At 43.7% G+C, this 26621-nt stretch overlaps 1 protein-coding gene across 3 annotated transcripts in view; it reads right to left on the bottom strand.

Annotated features, from left to right (window-relative positions):
* cdh7a (cadherin 7a) overlaps nt 1-24006 on the bottom strand; it is a 123019-nt gene extending 99013 nt beyond the window's left edge. Inside the window, exons 1-4 of one of the 3 annotated variants that reach the window (XM_061804861.1) lie at nt 23486-24006; nt 23325-23382; nt 19982-20096; nt 19739-19795 (exon numbers count right to left, since the gene is read on the bottom strand). The gene's annotated coding sequence lies outside the window, so the exon portion shown is untranslated. Of the gene's footprint in view, nt 1-19738; nt 19796-19981; nt 20097-22911; nt 23050-23324; nt 23383-23485 lie in introns of those variants that run through there. The other 2 variants (XM_061804859.1, XM_061804860.1) reach the window with 2 other exon arrangements.
* Nucleotides 24007-26621: the final 2615 nt, after the last annotated feature.

The raw sequence follows: 26621 nt of genomic DNA, 5'->3' as shown, positions 1-26621 counted from the left end.
AATTCTTATTTCGTCCAACCCTTGTTTGAAACCTAATCCATAAAGCAGGCTTGACACCCTAGTTTCAAACCGTACGCCAGGCTTCAAACACTTACCTAAAAACTTAACCCTGGTTTGAAACTGGCTAAGAACGTCTTGGAGGTGAAAGGAGTATCAGATCGAGTGATGAGACTAAAATTTGAAATTGAGGGTGTTATGTATAATGTGGTTAGCGGCTATGCACCACAGGTAGGATGTGACCTAGAGTTGAAAGAGAAATTCTGGAAGGAACTAGATGAAGTAGATCTGAGCATCCCAGACAGCGAGAGAGTTGTGATTGGTGCAGATTGTAATGGACATATTGGTAAAGGAAACAGGGGCGATGAAGAAGTGATGGGTAAGTACGGCATCCAGGAAAGGAACTTTGAAGGGCAGATGGTGGTGGACTTTGCAAAAAGGATGGAGATGGCTGTAGTGAACACTTATTTCCAAAAGAGGGAGGAACATATAGTGACCTACAAGAGCGGAGGTAGAACCACGCAGGTAGATTATATTTTGTGCAGACGATGTAATCTGAAGGAGGTTACTGACTGTAAAGTAGTGGTAGGGGAGAGTGTAGCTCGACAGCATAGGATGGTAGTATGTAGGATGATTCTGGTGGTGGGTAGGAAGATTAAGAAGACAAAGGTAGAGCAGAGAACCATGTGGTGGAAGCTGAGAAAGGAAGAATGTTGTGCGGCGCTTACGGAAAGAGGTGAGACAGGCTCTCGATGGACAACCGAAGCTCCCGGAAGACTGGACGACGACAGCCAAGGTGATCAGAGAGACAGGCAGGAGAGTACTTGGTGTGTCATCTGGTAGGAAAGGGGAGAAGGAGACTTGGTGGTGGAACCCCAAAATACAGGGAGTCATACAAGGAAAGAGATTAGCGAAGAAGAAGTGGGATACTGAGAGGACTGAGGAGAGGCGAAAGGAGTACATCGAGATGCGACGTAGGGCAAAGGTAGAGGTGGCAAAGGCTAAACAAGAGCCATATGAAGACATGTACACCAGGTTGGACACGAAAGAAGGAGAAAAGGATCTCTACAGGTTGGCCAGACAGAGGGATAGAGATGGGAAGGATGTGCAGAAGGTCAGGGTGATAAAGGATAGAGATGGAAATGTGTTGACTGGTGCCGGTAGTGTGCTAAATAGATGGAAAGAATACTTTGAGAAGTTGATGAATGAAGAAAATGAGAGAGAAGGAAGAGTTGAAGAGGCAAGAGTGAAGGACCAGGAAGTGGAAAAGATTACCAAGGGGGAAGTCAGAAAGGCACTACAAAGGATGAAAAATGGAAAGGCAGTTGGTCCTGATGACATACCGGTAGAGGTATGGAAGCAATTTGGAGAGATGGCTGTGGAGTTTTTGACCAACTTATTCAACAGAATACTAGCGGGCGAAAAGATGCCTGAAGAATGGAGGAAAAGTGTTCTAGTTCCCATTTTTAAGAACAAAGGGGATGTTCAGAGCTGTGGGAACTATGGAGGAATAAAGTTGATGAGCCACACAATGAAGTTGTGGGAAAGAGTAGTGGAGGCTAGACTCAGGACAGAAGTAAGTATCTGCGAGCAACAGTATGGTTTCATGCCTAGAAAGAGTACCACAGATGCATTATTTGCCTTGAGGATGCTCGTGGAAAAGTACAGAGAAGGTCAGAAGGAGCTACGTTGTGTCTTTGTGGATCTAGAGAAAGCCTATGACAGAGTACCAAGAGAGGAACTGTGGTACTGCATGCGTAGGTCTGGTGTGGCAGAGAAGTATGTTAAAATAGTACAGGACATGTATGATGGCAGCAGAACAATGGTGAGGTGTGCCTTAGGTGAGACAGAGGAATTTAAGGTGGAGGTGGGACTGCATCAGGGATCAGCTCTGAGCCCCTTCCTGTTTGCAGTGGTAATGGATAGGCTGACAGATGAGGTTAGACTGGAATCCCCTTGAACCATGATGTTCGCAGATGATATTGTGATATGCAGTGAAAGCAGGGAGCATGCAGAGGAACAATTGGAAAGATGGAGACATGCACTGGAAAGGAGAGGAATGAAGATTAGCCGAAGTAAAACAGAATATATGTGCGTGAATGAGAAAAGTGGAGGGGGAAGAGTGAGGCTACAGGGAGAAGAGATAGCGAGGGTGGAGGACTTCAAATACTTGGGGTCAACAATACAGAGCAATGGAGAGTGTGGTCAGGAAGTGAAGAAACGGGTCCAAGCAGGTTGGAACAGCTGGCGAAAGGTGTCTGGTGTGTTATGTGACAGAAGAGTCTCTGCTAGGATGAAGGGCAAAGTTTACAAAACAGTGGTGAGGCCGGCCATGATGTACGGATTAGAGACGGTGGCACTGAAGAAACAACAGGAAACTGAACTGGAGGTGGCAGAAATGAAGATGTTGAGGTTCTCGCTCGGAGTGACCAGGTTGGATAGGATTAGAAATGAGCTCATTAGAGGGACAGCCAAAGCTGGATGTTTTGGAGACAAGATTCGAGAGAGCAGACTTCGATGGTTTGGACATTTTCAGAGGCGAGAGAGTGAGTATATTGGTAGAATGGCTGCTGAGGATGGAGCTGCCAGGCAAAAGAGCGAGAGGAAGACCAAAGAGAAGGTTTATGGATGTGGTGAGGGAAGACATGAGGGCAGTTGGGGTTAGAGAGGAAGATGCAGGAGATAGGCTAAGATGGCAAAAGATGACACGCTGTGGCGACCCCTAACGGGACAAGCCGAAAGGAAAAGAAGAAGAAGAAGAAGAAACCCTAATCCACGCTTGTACCAATTTTGACCTTGCTTGACCCTTGTTTGAAAGCCTAAAAAGGCTTAAAACAGTAATTCAAACCAGCAACTGAAGATTACAATAAAAATCAATGCGAATTATGATCTCGTTTTTTTTCTAACAAGGATCTTCCTTGTCATCAATCATGTTCCCATCTGCCAGCAAACTATTTACAATTTATGATACGATTAGTAGCAGACTACAGTGTCATTAGTCTTAATGGCGCTTAACGACGCCACAGAAGCAATCTCCTTCAGTATCAACCATCTTGAGAAATTCTTCTGCAAATCCCAACGAGTGGCTGGCTTGTACCTCGTCAAGGCACCGCCGCCGCTATGTTTCCTCGTCTTCGGCAGACCGGATGTCGGCGTACTCACCAGACCGTGTCACCCCGCAGGATGCGCCCGGCTGTGAGCTTTTCCTCACGCTGCGCTGACATGTTGGATGCATCCCAGGAAAGAAGGGTAATTTGACACACTAACCATTTATTGATACCCTACTTGTACACTTTAAAACATTGCCTGAATCCTTAACTGTCTTGAAATTCAACTCCAAAACTCTGATACAAACACTCCTTTAAAACCCCGCACCTTGTTGGAAACTATAACCATGATGTGAAACCACACCTTGAAACCCTAAATCTTGTTGTGAGCCATAACTTGGCCATCGACAAAATATGTTACAATAAATGATTGCCACGTCTTTCTAGACTCCTGGAAAGATTCCAGCGCAACTCCATTTTCACCCCCATCATGCTGTCGTCCACACCCTCAAAAATGGGTCACCCGGATGACCAAACTAATTTGAAGTGATCAAAACTTGACTGAAACCTTAAAGCAGGCCTGAAACCCTAATTTCAAACCCTAACCAAAACTTGAAACCCTGATTTGAAACTAACGCACTCTAAAATTCCACCTTTGTAAGGGTTCCCTGGACTCAAAAAGTATGAGAGCTTGAGAGATCTCGATCTAGATCTCACTGGTTCTTTGGAGGATGTTGAAGATTAGCGGGTGTCAGGGGACCGCCTTCGTCTTTTTTAAGGCGGCAGGAGCGCCTGCAGCGTGGTTCTCCACTCCTGCGGTGAGAACATATGCATACATTCACATCTAAGCAGTCTTAGTTTGAGCATCAAAAAGTCCCCAAGAATCCCGCGGCTCTGCCAAGGTGACTTGGCAGTGAGAAAAGAAATGAAAGCACTTCCTGTTTCCTGTCGTCTGTGGTGGGCACTCTGACGCTAAGAGGCAAAAATTTTTTGAAAAAAGCCTTGAAACACTAAATCACTGCTTCATATTCTAATTTGAAACCCTAAGAAATTATTGATATCCTAACTTCGAACAGTAGCAGGAGCTCGAAACCAAAATCCAGGTTTTAAAACCTAACTTGAAACCTTAACCCTGCCAAAAAAAGATTGAAATCCAAGCCTGAGCTTGAACCACCATTTTTATACAGAACCTGCAACTCTAATATTGTCTCAATATCCTCCTTTGAAACCTTAATCCCTCGTTCAAAACTCTAACCCTCTCTTGAAACCAGAACCAAGTCTTGAAACCTTAGTTTTAAGACAAAACATTTGCTTAAAACCTTATTTCTAAATTCAATTTAAAACCCTTCACCAAACGGTTAGAAACAGACACTAGCGCCATCTACAGGACTTGAGTGTCTTTGCAAAACAGCGACAGGGGAAGTTATTCATTATTCAATAATGTCAGCGTGACGAAATGGCAGAAGCCAGAGGCCATGCCCCCGGGTTGACGTCTTCAAATAAAGAAGACGACGACAAATTTGCGTCCTTCTTCCCGAAGCTCCATAAAAGCTGCAAGTGCAGCGCCGTACTACTGACAACACCTAATAGACCATAACTCTGCACAATTAGGCGAGCGGCGCCCTTCTGATGAGTGCATTGTTATGGACGTTATCACAGGGACTTTATGGCGTTATTAGAACAATATAAGGGTGCTGAGCCTCGTCCGTTTTGTGCAAAAGGTCATAAAAGCGAGCCGGAGGGAAGTCGAGTAATGGACTGCCGCCGCTGATGATGTACAGGCGGATGGCGCTTTCGCCCGCAAAAGAACATCACGACGCGTACGGTAGGGTATTTATTTCGCGTACAAATGCACTGCGGTACGCGGACAGGATGAACTTTGTCGTACAAATTTTAATAAGCTTGAAACCCTAATTTCAAATGCAAAACCAGGCTTAAAACCTTTAATATTTGATTGAAACTGGAACCCAGGCGTAACCAGACTTGAAATCCCAATTTGGAACACAAATTTTAAATCGTCACCGTGTCTGGAAATTCCTACTTTGAAACTGAACTCTGAACCTGAACCCCAAAATCTTTGCTTGAAACCCTGACCAAGGCTTAAGAATCTAATCTTTTCATCTATTTCTAATTAACATCTAATTTCTCCCACAGGGTGAAAAAAATCTAACATTTGTGATAGACGCGCCACATTGGAAAAATATTTGCGATATGTACAGCGTAAAGAAAAAAAAAAAACATGAATATCTTTGCATTCTGTGAACATACGCCTATTATTTTACCGCTAACACCACTCTGCCCCCCGATCATTTAAACCATTTAGCTCAGCAGAAAAAAACAAAACAAAAAAAACATGAAAACGCAAAGCTGCGCAGATGGAAGACATAACGGCGCGACGGAAATACGTACTTGATTGCGCATGGCTCGCCGCCAAACGTCGTTTTGTGTGTTTGTTTTGTTATTGAAGAGGACGCGGACGGGTTTCACAAGGCTTTGGGTGTTAACGTTATATAGCGGCTGTTACAAAACGAAAAAAAAAAAAAAATGGTTTACGGTCATCTGTCAAGGGTACCGCGCAGGCCCGGTTTACCTATAAAGCCGCTTTAGTTAAGATCAAGGTTTAAGAAGTGGATCCCTGCGACAGGCGTTGTAAATTCTCCGTGATTGCCCGACATTGTTTGGAAAGTTAGTAAAAGAAGTCGAGTGGAAGTTCTGATTTGTCAAAGCCCAACTTTGTGTTGCAAATGCGTCATACATGAAGTTTAAGTGTAAAAGATACTGGAGAAAAGGAGAAGAAGGAGGTCGTGCTTAAAAAAATGGGGATGGGGGGGGTTGTTTCGTTGAATGTGTGTAAGAGAAACCACGTGAGATTTATTCAAAGGCAACAGGAAAAGAGTGGCAAAGGAATAGACTGCAAATAGAAAGCTTGATTTAAATGGGTCACGCCTCAAGCAGAATTATCTACCTATATAGAATGACACCGTCAACAGATTTGGGGTCCTTTTTTTTTTTTTTTTCTTTGCAGTGCAAATAGCAAAAATTAACAACACCCGTTTACCACACTGCCTTACCTGGCATCAACGCTCAAATTTTATGCATTTTCATTTAGAACAGTAAGCCCGTCAAGACCACTATTCCGTTCATCCACCATGGGTAACTACCAGCTAAATTTTGGCTGAATTTACAGAAAAAAAAATGCAAACAACTCAAATTAAAACAACCATGAGTTCCTAGCGCCTGTTTGCCAACTTGTGAATACATCATAGTACTTAACCCATCTAGCACGCTTCGCTATGGGTTTTCTTTTTCAACGCAGTGCCGGGAAACACCGATACTCTATGGTACCTGCGCAATGAAATCCAACCCTCTCCAAATTTCGTCTACATTTTCGACCAAGAAAAAATGCAAACGCTGCCTTATTGTACTTCTTCTCTGGAAGCGATACGATTAGCCGTCTTCGGTATCCGTGTCTTGGACCGACGAGAGTCCAAAAGGTGGGACGTCGGTGTCAAGGTTACCCGTTTTCAATATCTATGAGAGGCCTGGTCCATTTAAGGAATATTGAGATTTTAGCGGCGGGGCCCATTTGCGTTGGTCATTTGGCGTGATTTAGTGGCGGGCCATGTGTACTCTGGCATCTATTCATCCATGTTTAACATCTCCGGGGCCACGGGTTCACCTGCTCGCCCGCGTTTCACCACCGGAGCTTATTAACCGCCGCCGCAACTGGTAGCACTCCTTGTTAATTACATAAATGGATATGTACGCGAGGCGAAATCTAGCACATCCCCGGTTTTAGCCCATAAATCAGACTGCATAAATTTCCAGCGAGGTGGTGGGGGTTCGGCTGCCGATTATGACGGCGTCGCTCCCGATACCGGCTTCAATCTTCACGTTTTTCCAAAGAGTGGACGTTAGTGAGCCCGCCACTGTAAATACTTAAATGCAAATGTCAGGCCAGGCTATAAACGGATACATCAAATAGATAATCTCATTAGGAGAGTAAATAAAGTGTGAAATGAAATGTGGCTTTGTACTTTCACCTCCAGCAGGGGTTAAAAAGTCCTTATCGCTAATTAGCTCCTTTTAACGCGTTTGTTTACTTACCGCTTTATCGCCCGGCACAATCGCGTTTAAAAATGATTTCCTTCGCATAATTACGCTGGAACCGAGATGGAGAGACACGGCTCACATCTGAATGGCGGCTTTACACGCAAAAGACTTTTTACTGCCATTTACGTCGCTAATGCACATGATGAGCAGACTAGTGAGCTATACGAGTTACCTTCAGTTTCACTAAATAGATCATCCAAATGAGCAAATTTACAATAAACAATAATTTAAACTCGGGTCATCGACGGTACACTCTCCTGACTTTGGTGCAGGCAGCAGGGGTTCAGTTCTTAGTGAGTGACTGTGTCAATGTGTGCCCCATCAATTATTCTTTTGTGAGATTACCGTTTAGGCAGCTAGCAACTACCTGACTAACGCTATCGTCCGGTTCTCTAGTTACTTCATCCAAACAGGTTCAGTTACAATCAACATTTCTCTAAACTCTAATCCTAAAACAACAAAGCTTTTCATTTTTTCAATTCAAATGTGTTCTACTCTGAAGAACTAAAAATGTTAGCCAACTTAAACATTAGCTCCTGGGCTAAGCTAATGTCCAATATAAGTCCGGTGGCCTTCTTCGATATGTCGTGTATCAGAATGTAGAGCACATTTTCCCCCCCACATAATCGACGCGAACATGTTTTTTCTTTTTGTGAAAGTGCAGAAAACGTACCGTTAATGCGCCTCTTAATCTTAATAACGCCATAAACTCTGTTGCGCGTCGGCGGCGAGGGACTCGGCACAACGCTAAGTGATCAATAGCGAGACTGTTATTAATATTTTCTTTCATGTGTGAGACAGGAGACGTTCCTCTCCCCCGCCACCAAAAACAACAGAATTATGAAAATGACGAAAAAGGCTTTGATGCTTAATAATATAAGTTGCTGAGACGTAAAAATAGAAGTCGCAGGAGATGCCAACCGGCAAAAGTCACACTTGCGTTCGAGGTAGGAGACTAAAAATACCTTTTTTCCACACCGACAACGATATGTGTTTATGTGTGTGCGTTTCAGGGGAAGGCAGCTTGAGTAAAGGAAGATTACAGGATATTTTATTTAGTATTCCCACTAATGCCGGGGAAATGCTAAACCCCCCAAAATATAAATAAATGCCTCCCACTTCTTCCAAATCAACAGCATTAATTGGCCCACTGCTGGGCCCTGTGTGGCTTTCCCTGCAGCGCTCTTTTTTTTTTTTTTTTTGTCTGCTACCCTTGAAGGGAAAAATCAATTATTTCCCTTCAGCCCCGAGGTGCTCCGACACCTCCCTCGCCGCAATCAGCGACTGCATCACAATAGATTAGCAAAATATACACGTGTATTTTTTTTTTTTCCCGAGCAGCGCAATCGGTTCCGTAAAAAAAACGATCCGTACCTCAATTTGATTACAAAAGAAAAAGTGAATTTCTGATTGGGCTAACGAACGAGTAACTCGGAGCTGTCTCCCCCCCCAGCGGGACATCCACTTGCCCTGCAGTCATTCTCTCTGTCCACTTTCTGGCGTTGACTAATGACCGTGGCATGGGAAACAACGTGAGGTTTTACCTTCATTTAACAAGTTAGTCTCAGGGACTGGTTCAAAGAGGAGCAAAGAAATGGGACGTCGGTCCCTACAGTAATTTCGTACGGCATTAGATTTTCTCCAAACCGTTTTTTTGTTTGAATTTCATTTCCACAGGGATGAATTGGATTCTGTGATAATGGACACATTTTATACTTTTTAGATTGCTTTGCTATTTTGTTTTTACTTTTGTTATGATAAAAGGTTGCAAGCTTTTTTTTTTTTTGGTTTTTGTTACAGACTTAGGACAGTTACATCATTTTACTCACTTGTTTAGTTTTAGTTCTGTAGCGATAAAAAATATTTTCTTGTTAGTTTATCCTGCAAGGGGGGGGGTGGATTCTTAGGACATTTCAACGATTGCTTTGTTTTACTTCTGTGATGTTAAGAGTTATGGCATTTTGTCATTTTTTATTTTGCTTTTCCAGTGATGGTAGATAATGTAATGTTTTTTTTAATTGTTTTACTGATGATAGCGAACAGAACAGTCACAATGTTAAGGTTTTAGTTTTGCGTCTGCGATGGTAAAGCACTGCAGCGTTATAAAGTTTTGCTTCTGTATTGGCGTACAGTCGCAACATTGTCTTGTGATTTTGTTTTACTTCGGCGATGATGGACAGCTATGACATTTTCCCAATTTTCCATTTCTGCCATGGACATTAACAACGTGTTTCCGCTTATTTCGGACGTGGACAGTTATGACATTTTCTCATTGTTTACTATAGTGGAGGGGAACGAATTTTCTTTTCTCTTATTTTTAATAAGTGATGAGTGTGTTCCAGATGTAATGTGCCTTGAGATAGCTTCAGGCACAACATAAATAAAATTGCTAAACCTTTCCATTCCCCGAAATGCCTTCTTCTTGACTTGTTTCGACAGTCAGCAAGTGTTTGAAAGCAAGCTACCGACACCTGCGGGACGGATGTGGAACTGCAGTAACCTCCCAGTTATGTCGAAATTGTTTCACAGAATCTCTTTATTTGCGCCGTTTTTCCTCCTATGCATACAAAAGATTAAATATTACCAACTTGAAAGAAAATGTTTTGGGTGCCCTCTATAACAAGTCCTATTAAAACAAGGTTACAAAGACATGACAAACATGAATTATTCCATCTCTGAATTGAATGGATTCTCCTTTGGTTTGACTCGGAGGAAAAAAGAGAAAAGAAAAAAAGAATATATTGGCACTGGAGGCAAATTAAAAAAAAAAAAAAAAAAAAAAAAGTCAACTAAAAAGTAACTGCAACGGGGAGAAAATGTAAAAATGGGCTCTCACTTTGTAGGATTTGTGGAAAAAAAAAAAAAAAGGAACTGTGAGTAGTAGAAAAACATTTGTACAAAAAGTGAGTAGGATTTTGTGGAAAAAGTAGCTGTGCTCCATAGAATGTGTATGAATGTTGTTTGTTCTCACTAAACAGGATTATGCATAAGTAAAAAGTACTTAAATTGGACTAAACAGACAGTGGTAGGATTTTTGTACCATAGTTGAACGTTGTGCAAAAAGTAGCTTTGATTAGCAGAACAGATGTTGCAGATTCTCACTCATTAAGGTTTTTCTACTTTTAAACTTACACATTTTGTTTGCTGTGGTGCGCTAGGCGTTTAGACAAAGTAGCTGTAATCGGTAGAAAATGTAAACGTTTTCTTTGTTCTTGTTTTGGAGGATTTTGCACAAAAGAAATAAGAAAACGTACAAGTTGCTGATTCCAAGTATGATTTAGGAATAGTTAATTATTAACTGTAATTAGTAGAAAACTTTTTGTTTGTGCACTTGCTGAAATTTGGGACAAAAAGTAGATTCAACGAGTAGAAAAAAAAAAAAAAGATTGTTGAGCGGCCTCCGAGCGAGCTGAGCGTTGTGGCACCACCTGTTGCTTCGCCGTGCCCTTGACAGCCTGCCCGTGTCTTTCCCGAATGACGGAACGCAAACAAAACGAAGAAGAAGAGACAAAGTATGGTTTCCAGATCCCCTGCGGGGTTTTGCTGCCTCATTATGGAGTGTGTATTCCTCATGTCAGCGTGATAGACTCGAATCAAATGAAAACATCTCATTTGTTGTCTGAAACGATCGATGGCTTTCATATGAAGGTGACTTCGCCGGCTTCTTCCCGACTCCCCTTTCTAAATGTCAGCCGGAAACTAAGCACCTTAAATCCTTATCTGATAGAGGCTCCTCGAGCTTTAATATACGGCGGAAATGTGCGTACGTGCATGCGTGCGTGCATGCGGTCGTCGCCGACTTCGCCTCGTTTGGCCCGCCGGCCAGTTTTTGGGGAGGCTTGGCATTTTGCAGTTAAAGCCTGAAGGAGCCTAATTAGTAAAAGACTGGAGTATTTAATCATGTTGCAGCAGTTTGCCGTGGCCGCCTGTACTTCATTTATTAAAATGATTATGACATCAAATAAAGCCATCATTCACTGTCACGGCTCGGGCATTTTGTGCGCGGTGAAGGTTTTAATCTTTTTACGGGCCTCGTGTGTGTGCGCGCAACTGTTTTAAATTAGAGCTGTTTAAAAATGCAAGGCCGAACCCGTACCGTCGACCGACATTGCGCGCACTTTTAAAAGTTTCTCACTGAGGTTGAAAAGTACATTTCTTCACGTGACATGAAATTTTCAGGTGCCTGTACTCATTCACCGGCGCATAGGTTTATTTTCATCTACTGGAATACAACCCGTTTCCAGCTACTGACTATATACACGCGCACACAGATCAAGTAGGTTTTTCAACTTATAGGCATGGAAAAGAGCCTCGTCCAGCTTGTTTGTGAAATTAAAGCTTGTAAGTTACAAACAGATGCCTGTAGATGGCGGGGCTGCATCCCATTGGGTTCGATGCTAGAACAGCTTTTGAGTACAAGACAAAGATTAGGTAGTGACTCTCTGCTCGCAACCTTGACAATGAGGGAGGGAAATGCCAACAAAGTCAGACAAGTAAAGTCACCTCCTGCCCAAAAAGAACGCACCTAACATGGTGTAGTATGGCACAAATAAAGTATGAGTTGCGGTAAATAAAAGATTGCGTTTCACGAAGGGGTGTACTCACTTTTGTTGCCAGCATATTAGGCTTGAATGGCTGTGTGCCACTATTGTGAGGGTAGACCAAGTACGCACCGTTATACAAGTTGCATTGTAGCAAATTGTCATTTCTTCAGCGTTTTCCCATGAAAGGCTTTTGTGAAATTTTCACACAAATGTGACAAGTGTACTCACTTTTGTGTCTAATTGTATGAAATTGCTCTGATGACAAAGTAGCTATCACTAAACCAGTGCGACACACCCACAGCTCACTGTGGAGTTCGACATCATCGGGGGGGGGGGCCTACAGTGAGGGTAGTGCCATTGTGTTTGCCCGAGGCCCTGAAATGATTAAATGATGGCGCTGCTTGGCCTCATCTTTCCTCCACTTATGATCAAGCGCAACACTTACACGTGTGACACACATTTTCTCGCTTGTAATTAACCGTGTGCAAACTCGTTGCAGATTCGTTGGCGAGGGACTTCTATATGCGAGGCGTGTGACGATGTCCTTCGCGATCCCAAACAGATTGAAGTCGATATCCTCTATATGTTGCACGTGGCGCCTGTTAATTACTTCCAGCAGAATGCCAGTGTGATTACGTTTGATTAGTCAAAAGAGGAAGCTGATTTATTCCCCCAGTGCGTCGCCGACCAGATGTTTAATAATAACATTCGGCGTCCAAAGTGCCAGCAACACCTGCAACCCCAGCACTGCTAATGCTGCGGCGCGTAAACGGGTTGTTTTAATCCTGCATGAAGGAGTACAGTACGTCCGAAGCACAAAAATCACGACTCCGTGTGAACCAGAAAGCTTATTTGCATCTTAAGAAGAGCAAACGGCTGAGTTTATGGTCGTTCGGGGCTGCCTTGATAATGTGTGGGCGGCAGAGACGGGTGCTGATGAAACATTTATAAATGATAGAATACACTTACATACGCTTACCATAATTTAGCCACACGTATGTATTGACAAAAGCCACGTCAAGCCAAAAAACAAAAAGTAAAAGACAAAAGTAATCAATACACATGCCCAATTGCTATAGTGCTGACACGTGCCCAGGCCGGCCACGCATTGGCGGGCGTGACAGCCGTTTCGTCCCAGTGACCCCCACCCCCTACCCCCTTTGTTAAAATGAAAACGACGGACGCGGGAAGAGGAGCGGCTTTCAGCTACCCGAGACAGAAACCACCAGCGAGAGCCATCCGCCCAAAGTCCAAGACGAGGCAGAATTTACAAAGACTGGCTTTCAACTTCACAAAAAAAATAAAATAAATAACTGCTGTGGATTGCGTAATTCTGCACGCACACAAAAAACGTTATTGTTACATGTCAGAGCAACAACTTCACCTCCAAACCCGCTTTGGAGAGCATCTTACAGATTCATGAACAGCCGCTAAATTCAGCAGCAGGAGCTATGAGGAAAAAGGTATTGACTTTGATGGGGGGAAAAAAAGCTTCTGGCGTGCTCACTCGTGCCGCGGGAAGCACAATATGGTACTACAAGCTAAGCAACCCCAATTTGATGAACTAGATCAGGGGCGTCAAATCCATTTTTGTCACGGGCCACATTGTAGTTACGGTTTCCCTCAGAGGGCAGTTATGGTGAAACCATAGAAATCCAGAATTGCCTCATCATATTTACACTTTAACTTTATGAACTACTTTTGGAATCAGAAATCAAGTGTAATGGGTTTTTCAACCATTGTCATGTTTGGTCACAAAAATATCTGAACACTATCATTTAGGATATATGACAATTTGAAATGTTGGGACATATTTTCAAAAGAATCACAGATTTTGACACCGATGATTTGCCTTCGCAGACCACATAAAATTGTGTGTTGGACGGGATCTGGCCTCTGGGCCTTGAGTTTGACACCTGTGAACTAGATTCTTCATGTGAAAGCCTTCTTGCCATTGAAGTCATCATCTTCCAAATTATACCAACATTCTGGGAAAAAGTTTGCCTCTAGTCCCTTAAATTCTCAGAACTCAGAAAAAAAAATTACATTACAGGCCAAAACTGACCAGAATGAGACGATACGTGTTCTTCAAAAGCTTTTCTAAAAAGCCTCACGCTGGAAGTAGAATGGTTCAGAAGTTTAAAAACGAAATAAATCAGAACATTTTGAGGAAAACTTGGCCTCTAAAGTCACACCAAAGGTCAGAACCAGGAACATTACATACAAGTTGACACGTGAAAACTGCATTGTGAGAAGCTGAAAGTCCAATGGCACAGAAGTCGGACATCTCAATCTAAACTGGTGCAAAGCATCCAAACCGCAAGCGCAAGGTCAATGATAAACATTACCGCCGAATAACCGCATTCCACTACGGCCTTGCTTGTACGACAGCGTACAAAAAGCTTCCGAAAGTTGAACAAAGAGCACACAACGCCTTGAGTTAAACTCCATACGATTGTAAGAGTTGGCAATTTCTTCTTGTTCTCACTTTAATCAGGCGGAAATTGATGGTGATTAGTGGCGTCGGCGGGAGGCCCTTGGCGGCGCGCCGCCTATTCTTTGATGTTGTCGTTGCGGAGGTTGCGCCGCCCCGTCATTTGAATATCACAGAGCGAGAGCGCCGACTCGGCCACTGGCGGCGCCTTTGTTTGCTGTGATTAAAGCAGGTGTCGCGCAGGGTTGTGCGCCTTAATGACACTTTGCATTTAAATAGCTGTCACTCGCCTGTCAAGGGGGAGGGGCACCGGCGGGGGCCGAGGGAGGGAGGACGGGGGGGAAATGTTTGTTTTCCGGGCCCTCCGACGTACTTGAAACGCATCTCTTTTACATAAGCTTAACCTAGCTTTGCAAATGAGCGAGGACAACTTTTCAAACCTGTAAAGACGCCAAACTTTGAAGCCAACCCGGTTGGGAGAGTCGACTTCGCGGTAACAGAAATGCACTTGAACACTGAACCCTTGCATATTCATTCGTTCAAGTATCGCCTTGGTCACACTATATGCGCACGACCCAAAGGAACGACGGACTTCCTTCTCTAAGCTAGCCAGCTGATGCTAATTATTGTTGTACTCCAGAGTAAACCGCAAATTTTGACATCGGAGCCCTCTGTTTATTGGGTAAATCAGTTTGGGATCATTTCACAATTCTAAAAGAAGATAAAGTGCAAAGTGTGTACTACAAAACAGAACCGGCTTATGCAACTGCAAGTCTATGGTAACAGTACTACTTTAACCCTTAGATGCACGAGTGACTGGACCCTACACTCTTCCATAAGTGGGTCAAAAAAGACCTATAATACAATCAATGCATTATGATTTTTTTGGGCATTTTGGTTAAGAATAATCACTTGTATAATATTTAGGACCATACAAGAATGATTTCATGTTTGAAATATCTTTTATTTTTCACTTAACATTTTTGAAAAAGAAAATTACCCAGAACACCAATAGAAAAATATGAGCATCCATTGTGTGTGTGTGTGTGTGTGTGTGTGTGTATGTATGTATGTGTAGAAGTGTCCAGTCATTGATTGACAGTCCCTCTCTCTTTTCCATGTTTTACCTTGTTGTCTCATCACTGTATGCAATTCAGACAAACGACCTGTTTCTGGCAGTGATCATTGCACACAGGTAACATTGCATTTCCCACACTTATTGTTGACTTTGCGATCTTTGTTACTTGGGCAGATCTGACACCTTTTTCTCTTTGGTTGGTCCTGTGTATTTCCTGCGTCCGGGTTGTGACTTTTGTCACCCCGCACCTTTCCATTGCTTCTATAAAATCGGGTCTTGCAGTTGGGGGCACCTTCCCAGTCGACTTCTTGTGTGTGGCGTGACAGGCTCCTTTGACAGCTGTTTGAGGAACAGCCGTCGTGCATTGGTGACGCCGCTCTCGAAATCTGGGTGCTGAGCCATGAAAAAGGTGGAGGCATTCAGGGCGTCGATGTCAATGTTGTTGTACCACAGCACCATGGGCCACCTCTGTATTTGGTGCTTGCACGTGTAGTTGCCAACCATCTGGTCAATGGTGTCTACACCTCCTTTTGTCTCGTAGTAAAATGTGATCAGTTCTGTTTTTTTTTTTGTGCTATGTTCATCCACTGCTTTGTCGTGGTGCATCGTCCGCAGGAGCACAACAGCTTTTCCTTTCTTTCTGACATAGCTGACCATGGTAAGGCTGTCGATGAATCCAAACTCTGTGCTGTAAACCTCCCTGGACTTGGAAGGCTTCATCAGAGGAGGGATGTCTGGCTTGTTCTGATGTGGAGTCCCCACAATAGTGAGCTTCTTCTCCAGGAGATGCTGCGTGAGTGGGCACACTGGTGAAAAAGTTAACCATGGTGATGTTGCAACCTGTGTTTCCAAATCTACTACACAACTGCTGGACAATGTTTTCTCCCAGATTGTTCTGAACTTCTTCCCCTGGTTTTCTCCCCGTGTAAACTATACCATCTTTTGCATAGGGGATGCGTGCATCACAAACCCAGAAGATCTTTAGGCCGTACTTGGCAGGCTTGCTTGGCGTGTACTGTAGAAACTTGCACAAGTTGACACAATCACTGGGGATGAATCGCTGTATGCAGTTGACCAGGAACAGGTCCCATACATAGCGGAAGGCTGCCATATGATCTGTTTCCAGGCGGAAGGCTCTGGTCCTCATCATCAAATCGCAAGGTACAGCGAATGTCTTCAAATCTTAACAGCCATAGTGGTCGTGTACATGTTATTATGTAGAGGACTTCCGAACAACTCACGGGTAGATACATCCCAGTTCTTCTCACTCCCTGCAAGCAGGGTCAATCCAATGAAAGCCACGAATTCTTCTTTGGTGACATTTTTCCATTCTTTTCCTCTAGCTGTTCCTAACCTCCGTCCTTCTAAGTTCGTGCACTTCATCATCTCTTGGTTTCATCAGATCAGTGAAAAAGAGCTCCCATGCATCTTTGGGCGAGACCGTGGTGCTAAGACCTTGTACAGGCCCTGACTGTCTTCTGAGGATATTGTGACTCTGTGTTCTTCCCTGGGCGGGAGGAAACCCGTTCCAGTAAGAGCCCTTCCGACTCATTCTGTTGGACGAGATTTGGACACTTTCTTCTTCAGAGGACACATAAGAGGACTCTTCTGAGTCAGATTGATCCTGTTCAGTTGGATTTCCAGATGGACGACTGCTACTGTCACCTGGACAATAGTCTGGGTCCTCATCAGAAATTTCAGATTCGGAGTCCAACCCCGTTACTGCCTCTTCATCATTCGGCATCTGTCGGACCATTTCAGCTGTGTATCTAGCAGCCATGACACCTTGGATGAGGAAAGACAAGAGTGTTTTCAATAGATCAAGATGTAGCTATACAAATAAATACACACACAAACACACACATTACGTATAGTAATGTTAGCTAACTCATATTAGCTAGTTATGATACATAAGCACCACCTGCTTTCTCAGCATGGAAAGAACATTTTACATATACACTGGTTGTGAAGTAGGCTAATTTGTTGATAAATATTAAAATAGTCTTTCACAAAACAATCGTGAATGACATGCGCGCACACACAATGCATATAGCAATGTTAGCTATCTTAGTGACCTAGCTAGTGTTAGCTAGTTATAAAGCAGGCCATTTTGTAGATAAATAATAGTCATGAAAGACAATATTATATGAAGATAATACTTACACGTATCAGCTCTTACTGTGTAAAATAATATTCCTGAGGTGACACTTCTGATATAATCTGCTTGGTCCACAGTTAATTTATTGCTGTCAGCCAAAATTGATTGGAATCAGTGGTTCCCATTGGATTCCTTTAGAAAATGCACGCGGGTCATTTTTGACCCACTTATGCATCTAAGGGTTAAATCAAGGTAGATAAAGTTACGAAGATACACACGTGTATCAAGTTGTAATTAAACACATCACAAATTATTGCAAATGATAAAAAATAGTTAAAGAATTTTTTAAATGTTTGATTTGTTGTTTTTTTTTTTTTTTTAAACAAAATATTTCACATGCATTTTAACCTTTTTTTTCCCCCCAAAACCACACCAACAAATACCCTGGCCAATCTGTTTGTATCAAAAATAAATATGGCAGACAAGGGCAACATGGCAGCTCCAGTATGTTTTCCATCATATATCCATATCCTCTTCTTTCATTTTGGACCAACCCCCCCAAAACACATTATGAGCACCTCGCGTTTGTGGCGTCGGGTGTATAAGTCATGTTTGCTGAAGTTTTGCAGGGAAAAATAGCGAGCGAGGCCAAGGCAGACAAGCTGGCATCTGAAAAATGACATTTTCTTCCACATACGGAATGTTTCGAGCTTGTTCATTAATTTAGCGACACGAGACAGCTGTGCACGTACGCTGGCGCCGGGAAATGTAACGTTGAGGCAGAAAGGGAAAAACTACAATTTTTTTTTTTTTGCGAGAACACAATCAGCTTCTTCTAACATCTCCTCCCCTGACTTTACTTGAAAGCCACAAACGTGATAACGCGGCCTTTTAAAATATGTATCCAGTCCAAATCTCACTGGGCTCGTTCGCGCCGAGCCGCCGGGTTGCTCATTACGCTCACCTATCGATCGCTTCATCCTGCGAAGGGGGAGATTAGAGTCACCCGCGATCAATAATCATCTCCCTAATTGGGTATTAGCGGCCAAAAAGTGGACTCGCTTGTCACGCAAACAAAGTAAGCGCGGCAGAAAAAAATACAAACCAGATGGCTTGGGTTATCGTTCATTATTTTTATTATTATTTGGGGGGTAGTTTTCGTGGACAGTTAGTTAGCTAGTTAGCTTGTCTGCAACAAAGTTGTCATTTTTGGGTAAACCAAATGTGCGAACAAAAGAATTCAACTCGCTTGGCGGCGGTCGTCAAAAGAATCGTGTGACGGAAAGAAATTCGCAAGCTGTACCGCAGAAGCGTCCGGTTTGTGCACAGTGTCGAAACAGCAAAAATGTCTGTTGGGCTTCATCCGAAATGGTTTGGACTCAAATGTGATTTTGGGAGGAGGCAGGTCCCTTGTCGTCGGTCTGGAGTGAGAAGCGAGCCCAAAGTGGCAGAAGAGCCTTTTTCGCACTTCCTCCATTTTGTGTCAACTGTGTGATCCGAATAGAAGACTGGCACGTAAGCGCCTAACTCCCGGCCTCCTCTGCTAAGACGCGTCATCTCCACATAATTCCTTAAAGACGCGAGTGTTTCTTCTGTTGCGCTTTCTTCGCGGACCCCAGGAAGCCAGATCTTTCCCCCTCAGTTCATCCACATCCCAACGGGTCGCCGGTAAACACGGCGCTTCGGGCCCCGAGGCCAATTAGCCCTGAGCTGAGCTCCCCGTAATCACCAAAAGGAGCTTAAAGCCCGCGGGCGCCATTCGGGCTTTCAGCGAGGATAAAAGGAGGCTCGTTGTTTGGAAAGGATGGCGGAAGCGTGCGGCACGCTGATGCTCAAATAACAAGCGAGAGTGTCAGACCCTCTTCAGTCGGCCGCCCTCCAAGACGTCACGCGCAATACGACCGCCGGCTGAGCTTCCGTCGACGACGCTCTCCGTGTTTGTTGAAATTCGCACAATAGTCGCAGAAGGCTCATCGGGTTTAATCGACATGAAGGTTAACGCCGGGCATGGCGGCCGTTAATTAAAAGCACACTGTATCCGAGCAACGGCGTTTTCGTCAGAAGGGGGTCGGGGGGGCATCACGAGGGTTCCCGCTGGTCGACGACCTTGCCTCGGACGCACTCTCTCTACCCACGATGCTTTGCGGGCCAGCTCGCCGTGTTGCGTGGGCGGCAACATTCGATTAATTGTTTCGGCAGAACAGGAAGAGGAATAAAACTGCGTTTGGACTGATGACGAGGGAACCTCGTTTGGGGAACCACCTTTGAAAATACTCAGGGAAGAGAGCCAAATCCGGCTCTGCATCCCAAAGATTTAAGATTTACCATATCCAACAACAGAAAACAAAACTTCCTTGAGGGAGGCCTAACGCAACAAGTCCATACCGGAATATTTTCACCATCAAAAATGTAATACGCAATACTTACTCGTTTGAGCAATTTTGAGGCCAAACTCTAACGTCTCCACCATTCATGAATTATTTACTGGAAAAACATGCAAATGATAATAATAATTGGTTAGTTGGCAACCACCAAAATTTTTTTTTGCATATTTAAAAAAGAAAAAAAAAATAATATGAGAAACTTCCTTGGAGGAGGCTCAAAGCAACTAAAGATGAGCATGGAGCATTTTTTTTGGGCTGACAAAAAATATTTTTTAATAAATCGTACCTATGAATTTACGCACTGCTGGCTCTGCTGGTGGCTGTTGGAGAAGACGACGGCAGAGACACTGAACGACTGTCCGGCTCATCATCTGCGGGAATTCCGAAATCGTGAATGTGACCTGTGGAAATAACCAGGAAATCCTTGTGAAATTATTGCTTTTGTCTTATAACGCCGTTTTTCTACTCGTGAATATTTAGACATGGTTGTAATAAGCACTTCACTTTAGTTTCTCTCCTAGCAATGACTTTTTTTTTTCAATTCCCACCAAATGTTTTCAGACTTAGTGAAACCTTTGACCCTCATAGGACTTTGAAAAATGTTTTCTTGCAATTGTGACTTTACAGTCATTGCGTTGCAGCTTTTTCCTGTGAAATTATGACTTTTTTTCCCCTTCCATGTTCCAAGACTCTGATTTGACCCGCACAAACTATGAACGTCATTGTATTTTTACAGTTGCCACAATCAGAAGGAAATGTTCTAGTATAGTCGTGCAGTCAGTGCGAGAGGAAGTTGGCTGAATGAAAGATATTCTTGTGCCAGTTTGTCATATTGTGCTATTGTGTGATAGACTGGCAGCGCGTGGCAGCGGGTGGCAGAGGGTGGCAGAGTGTGCTAGCGAGCGCAGCATCCTTGGAGACTCGCCGTCGCGCTCTCAATTTTCTTCGCAAGCTTGTGGAGTCTGGTTGGGCTTGTGGTTTCCGTGGACTTTTATGGTCCCCACAAATTGGAGGCTCTTACTTCAAATTACTGCTTTAAACCCTCAAAACAACTTTCAGCCCTTATTTAAAACCTTATGCCTAGCTGGGACCACTAATTAGAAACCGTAAACCCTTCTTTGAAACCTAACTTTGAAATACTGACAAGAGTTCATTATTTGCAGATTCCAACTTCTGACCACACTCATGAACAATTTTTGCGATTCCCCCTCGCTTCCCCCGCCCCTTATCCTCCTAATAAAAGATAGCATTTGTTTTCCTCCCTGCGGGGGCTTTAATAATCCTTCAAGTCAAAGTCAAGCCAGGTATCGGCGTTCGCGTCGAGACGAGCCCGGATCCATTCCAGGCTCCGCGAGAGGGGCCCGTTTGCACCGCTTGGCCGCCTTAGCGCGGCGGCTAACTGGCATTAGTTCAATGCGTGCTCCTCTCTTTAAGATTTAGAGCATTGTCAGGTGTTTCCTGGCGGACCGAATTCCCCCCCAACGCGGCCATATTGATGTCTGCAGCATAATTCCGCAGCGTACTCTTCATTTTCTAAGCGCACAGCCGCCGTAAAGATTCATGAGGAATTTAAAGCGGCTTAATATCCATCCTGTGTCATGCGAGCAGCAACATGGGGAGGCGGCGGCAAGGTGGGGGGTTTCGGAGTGAATCATGGCGCCCCAGTGGCGCGGAAGTACCCGCGTATGCTAATGTTTGTTGTGGTGCGCGGCATTAGTCAAATGCATGGACGGACGTGGCGCCTTCGGGGTTTAGCCGCAGCCGCTAGCTCGCTAGCTAGACCGCAGAGACGCGGTCAGTCGGCGTGCGTAATCGTGCCCTCGCGCACTGTCAAGCCTGGAAACAGGTGACTTGTGATGTCGGCTTGACGAGTTGGCGCGGAATGTGGCCTGGTGAAAATCGATGCAAATGACATTAACTCTTACCAATAATAAAATTAGAACCGTTTAACGACGTGAAAAATAGCACTAATAACGTATTGATATAGACCATGAGGAGAGCACAGGGAAACATACAGTTTACATACATAGATGTAGCACAGTTAAGAGTATATACGTTTAGTTTGTTTATAATCACACAAAATTTGTCAATTGTTGCCCGACATATTAACCCTGAGTGCCCTTGCACCCCCACGTATATTTAAAGGGGGACACACCCTCCCCTCATAAGTACCGCGACCGTCTTCACTCCTCCTCTTTTCGACAATCTATGTTTTGGTAAGTTACATCATGGATGAGGAGGAGTTGTGCTTTGTAGTTTGCATAGAGGATAATATATTTGTTAGACTTGTCTAGATCCTAGCTTGACGCTACAGAAACTACAAAGTGCTTGTTTCGTCTTGTTCACAGCAGCAGCTTCTTCTCCTTTCGGCTTGTCCCGTTACCTCCGAGACGAATCCTGTGTCACGACGTGGTCTTTAAAAGTACACCACAACAAGTCCGCCAGTCACAGAGATACACAAAAAGACGGTCAACACTACTCAGTAAACTGCAGTAAGTAGTTCAACTCGGATTTTTTTTTTCTTTATTCTCATCCCAAAATGCAAAGCAGCCCCACCACCCTAACCTTTTGCCTTAGAAAAGATTTTCGCGATTCCTCAAAAAAAAAAAATATTTGAAAGCCGAGAACATCCACTTTGTGAATGACCAAATGCACACAAGTTTAAAAAGGAAAAGAAAGTTTAGTTTAAGGTGAGAGGCGCTTGTTGTCGGGTCAAATTTACCTCTAACACCCACTTTGATCCACGGCCACTGGTTAAAAGCGCTAACTGCTAACCACTAACTGCTAGCGCCCACGTCGATCGCGTCTCGAAGAATCTGAACGACCACGGACGGACGAGGACGCCGCGGCCCATCAGTCGCGTCACCAAAGTACAACGCGGTCAGGTGTAATTAACGCTAACGTGCGTGTTTAATGGATCAATAATGACGGACAGACGGGAGGGCCGTGAATAGAGTTCTTGGGGGGGGGGGGACGAGAGCACTTAGGCAGGCAATTAATATGTCAAAGGAAGCGAGGGGAAAAGCCGATAACATAAATATAAGAACAGCTCAGAGGGCTGTTACTTAGGATTATCGTCATTGATTGGCTCCCTATGCCAGAGTGTGACTTTCATGTTAATAACGCAATTGATTCTCCACGCAGAGCAGATTTTGATAGACCCAAAAAAAAAAAAAAAACAGACGTTAAGTCCCGGCTGGTTCGTCGTCTACTTACAAGATGATCATCGATCTGGTTCGAAACAGAGCGTGGACGTCGAGGATGGATGCCGTCTTTGTGCATCAGTGTGACGGACTGAACAACTGCGAGCGGGAACGGCCGGACCGGGTCAATATGACCGTCAGCCAGGACCAGCTCGTTCCAGGTCATTTACGTAACACAAGCGAACCCTGGGAAAATACATACATATACACACATATATATATATATATATATATATATATATATATACACATAAATAAAATTTATATAAAGATGTGCTCATCCCAGACCTCCACAGAGGAGTAACGTTTTCATAATGTGTTTTTTTTTTTCCTTCTGTTTTGGGGATGGGGATATAACGACGGAACTGGAACGCTAACATTTTCCATCAATCCAAAAAGAGAACAACTTGTCGGCCGTTAGCTCACCTGGCTAGCCTGTTGGTGGGTAACTTCCTGTCCACGGCGAAAGTGCCTACACGAACGTCTGGAGTGACGAAAAAATAAGGTTATGAAACATATCGACACGGATAAAAAATATTCTCTCTAGTCATGAAGGAAAATTAAGGATTCCGAAGGGGAAAACATACTTGTAGGGTGTGATTCGCAGCCGCCGAAATTCCACCGAGCGGAAACATCCTCCATCTTGGTTTGAGTGGCGGGATAAAGTCGCTCTCCTATTCGCTATCACCCGTGGGACTATCCTCGCATCCCATTGGCTCTAACGGACGTCACTCCTTACCTACGATGCTTTCAAGTTCCCTCGGACACTTGATGTATGCCAATATCACCCGAGGCAACATTGGAAAACTGTAAACACATTTTGTGTTTTTGTTCGTATTTTTTTTTTATTATTTTTACAAGTTTATTCATCTTTACTCCAAGAAACATGACTGGGATTAAGTTGTATCGCTTCTATTTTTGTGATTGCACTTTACAGCCACCGTAGCCTTTTGATTGCATATTCGCCCAACGCCAAAGCTAAATGAACAGAACTTTTATTATTCTATAATATTATGATTTAGTATCATAACTTCGTAAAATGACGAACTTGGCTAACATCTTTTTATTTAATCGTGGGCACAGTTCCGTTGTCCCCCAAAAGTAGCAAAGTGAAACAATCGTGTGGAATTCGGTCGCCGGTGATGACGTCATCATACAATATCGTGCCATATATATTTTTTTTTTTTTTTTTTTGAGAAAGGGGGAACCATTGCCATTGGGCCGTAAATATGCTCACGTCATGTTTTTTTAATATCACCAGAGCAAAGTCCAAATTTTGACAGCCGAACTCGGCATATTTTCCTCTTTCCTCGCCTTCAGTCATCCAAAGCACATAAAGGCGTTAAATACTTCATAACAAGACCCCCACCCCCACCCCCCGTAATTGGACTCGGGCGGCGTTGACGGGCTCCCTCAATATTGTTCTCATCGCTGATACGATATGCATATTAATACGCACTTCAAATTGGGCTTTTGAGAAAAAAAAAAAAAAGCCTGGAAAGTGAAAACCAACAAGAAGGTTCCGCGCAGTCGGGAAGCGAGACCGAAGAAAAAATAAAATAAAATGGAGAAGACAATGTGCTGCCCTCCTTGGCTTCCAATTAATTCCTCATCACTGTTTGGTATGCGACGCTGACCAAGTCGCCCTCTCAAAATTCCTCCGGTGGCCCCGCACAGACGGCAAGTCCAAAACACTTGCAAAACGCTTATTATTATGACGCTCCAGTCCGCATGCTGAACGCTGACCTGGCGTGTGCGCATGTGTGCGTGGCGCTCTGACCTTTTGGGGGGGGGGGGGGGGGGGGGGCATTTGCCACGCGACCGCCTTTCTCCTCCTGCGGGCAAAGTCAAGCAAATTCGCAATTGTTGCAGATTGCGTGCCAAGGCGGACGCCACGACCGGCGAGATCATTTCCAGCCAATCGGAAGCCAGAAGAAAGTCACTCGTGGAAAAGACAATCAGGGCGAGGGTAATCGAGGACAAGAGGTCGAACGTAGCAAGTCCATCACCGATTCGGGCGGCGGCAGGGCGCCGGACCGCACGGCAATTTTAGCCAATCACACGCCGGGAAAAAGAGAGCGGCTTTCTGGAAAAGACAAAATAGCAGAAATGATTCGTTCACGGCAACGGGAATCATAAATACGGACGGCGAATCGAGTGCAAGTACAGTGATCAAAACGGTCCGAAAAGTGAATTGTTCGAAAACCGAATCGATGTTTCCAATTACAATGAATGGAAAATGAAATAATGTGTTCAAGCCTAAAAAAAAAGCTTTTCCCGAGAATAAATTGTATCGTAGAAATACATGTATAGTTTAAATACTTTACATAATAAAATAATTTAAGAAATGTATTTATTTTTTGCTTAAAATGTATGCTTTAGGAGGAGAGTACGCGAGGCTGGGAGTGTTTTGCCCTATCTGTAGCGACTTGGCCCCCGGCCTTATCAACTTTTTTTATTAACAGAGGCTGCGTTATACAGAATAATAAAAGTGCGTTAATTGCACCACACGCGTTATGACATTTCTGTTGTTTGTTTTTTTTTTTTTTGCAGGGGGGGCATCCGAATATTATTATTATTTCCGTTTTTTTTTCAGCGGCGTCCGAGTACCGATTTTCCTTCGAAAACAGAAGCAAAAAAAAAAAAATCTTGAAATTTTCATCCAAAAACTGATTTGTTTGAAAACGGGGACGTTCGAAAACCGAGGCTTTACAGTACTCGTAAAACTGAGGAGGCAATTTGTGCCGGGAAGAAGGCGGATGGAAGGTTTTGGGGTTTTTTTTCCAGGAAAAAGCCAAATGGCGCAACAGCGACAAGAAAATGGAAAGTCGTACGTTGAATAAAGAGGAATGTTTGGGTCATTTTGCCAAATTTACGGGAAGGATCAAGGCAGCAAACAAACGTTGTTGACGTTGCATTGACATTGGGCCAGAACGGCGACTTGAGGTGGAAATATTTAACTTGCTGTTTTCATTCTGCAGCCGCTTGCAAATGACACTTTATTTTTCTTTCCAGGGGGCGCTATTGAGTGAGGCAGTCAGGGATCTTTCTTTAAAGAGATTCAAATAATGTTGCTAATTTCACGTTTTAATCACGAGTGCCTGATGCACAAGTTAAAAATATGTCAATTCAAAAGCCTTTTTTTCCCCACTTTTCTTTCTTTCTTTTCAACCCAATAAAATGCAAAATCTCCCCCCAGGATTTGTCAGAGTTTCCTTTTCAGCGAGCTGAGCGCAGCTGGACAAAATGGGAAAATGCCATTTGAGCAAACCACCCAAAAAAAAAAAAAAAATTCCCTGCACGAGGTAACAAAGGACGACAGTGCCCGTCAACAGGAGACTTGATCTCGCATAGTCCTCATTTCTGGTACGTTGCTGACCTCTGGCGGCCATGTTTGGCAATCGCAAACAGCACATGCGAGCTGACAGCTTTTTATAATCACTAAAATTTCAAACAATCCTCAAAGCACTTTTTTTCCCCTGTCGCGAATAAGTAGCGATGACTGTCAAATAAATCTCTACAGTTATTAAATTAATATAAATGTGAACAACCTTCATTCTTGCAAGTCTGCTTTCCTTTCGTTGTCCAATATTTTGCTCCAAATACTCCCAATTTTTTTCGTTTTCCATTCATTAAATTAACCCTTGCACAATTGCTGTTGTTTCATTTCTGGTCTTTTTGTTATTGTTTTCATGCCATTCATAGTTTGGGGTCCTTATACTG

Source organism: Syngnathoides biaculeatus, chromosome 19 (assembly GCF_019802595.1).
Source record: "Syngnathoides biaculeatus isolate LvHL_M chromosome 19, ASM1980259v1, whole genome shotgun sequence".
NCBI lineage: Eukaryota > Metazoa > Chordata > Actinopteri > Syngnathiformes > Syngnathidae > Syngnathoides > Syngnathoides biaculeatus.
Note: the sequence above shows the minus strand (reverse complement) of the source record. Positions and strands in the feature narration are given on the sequence as shown.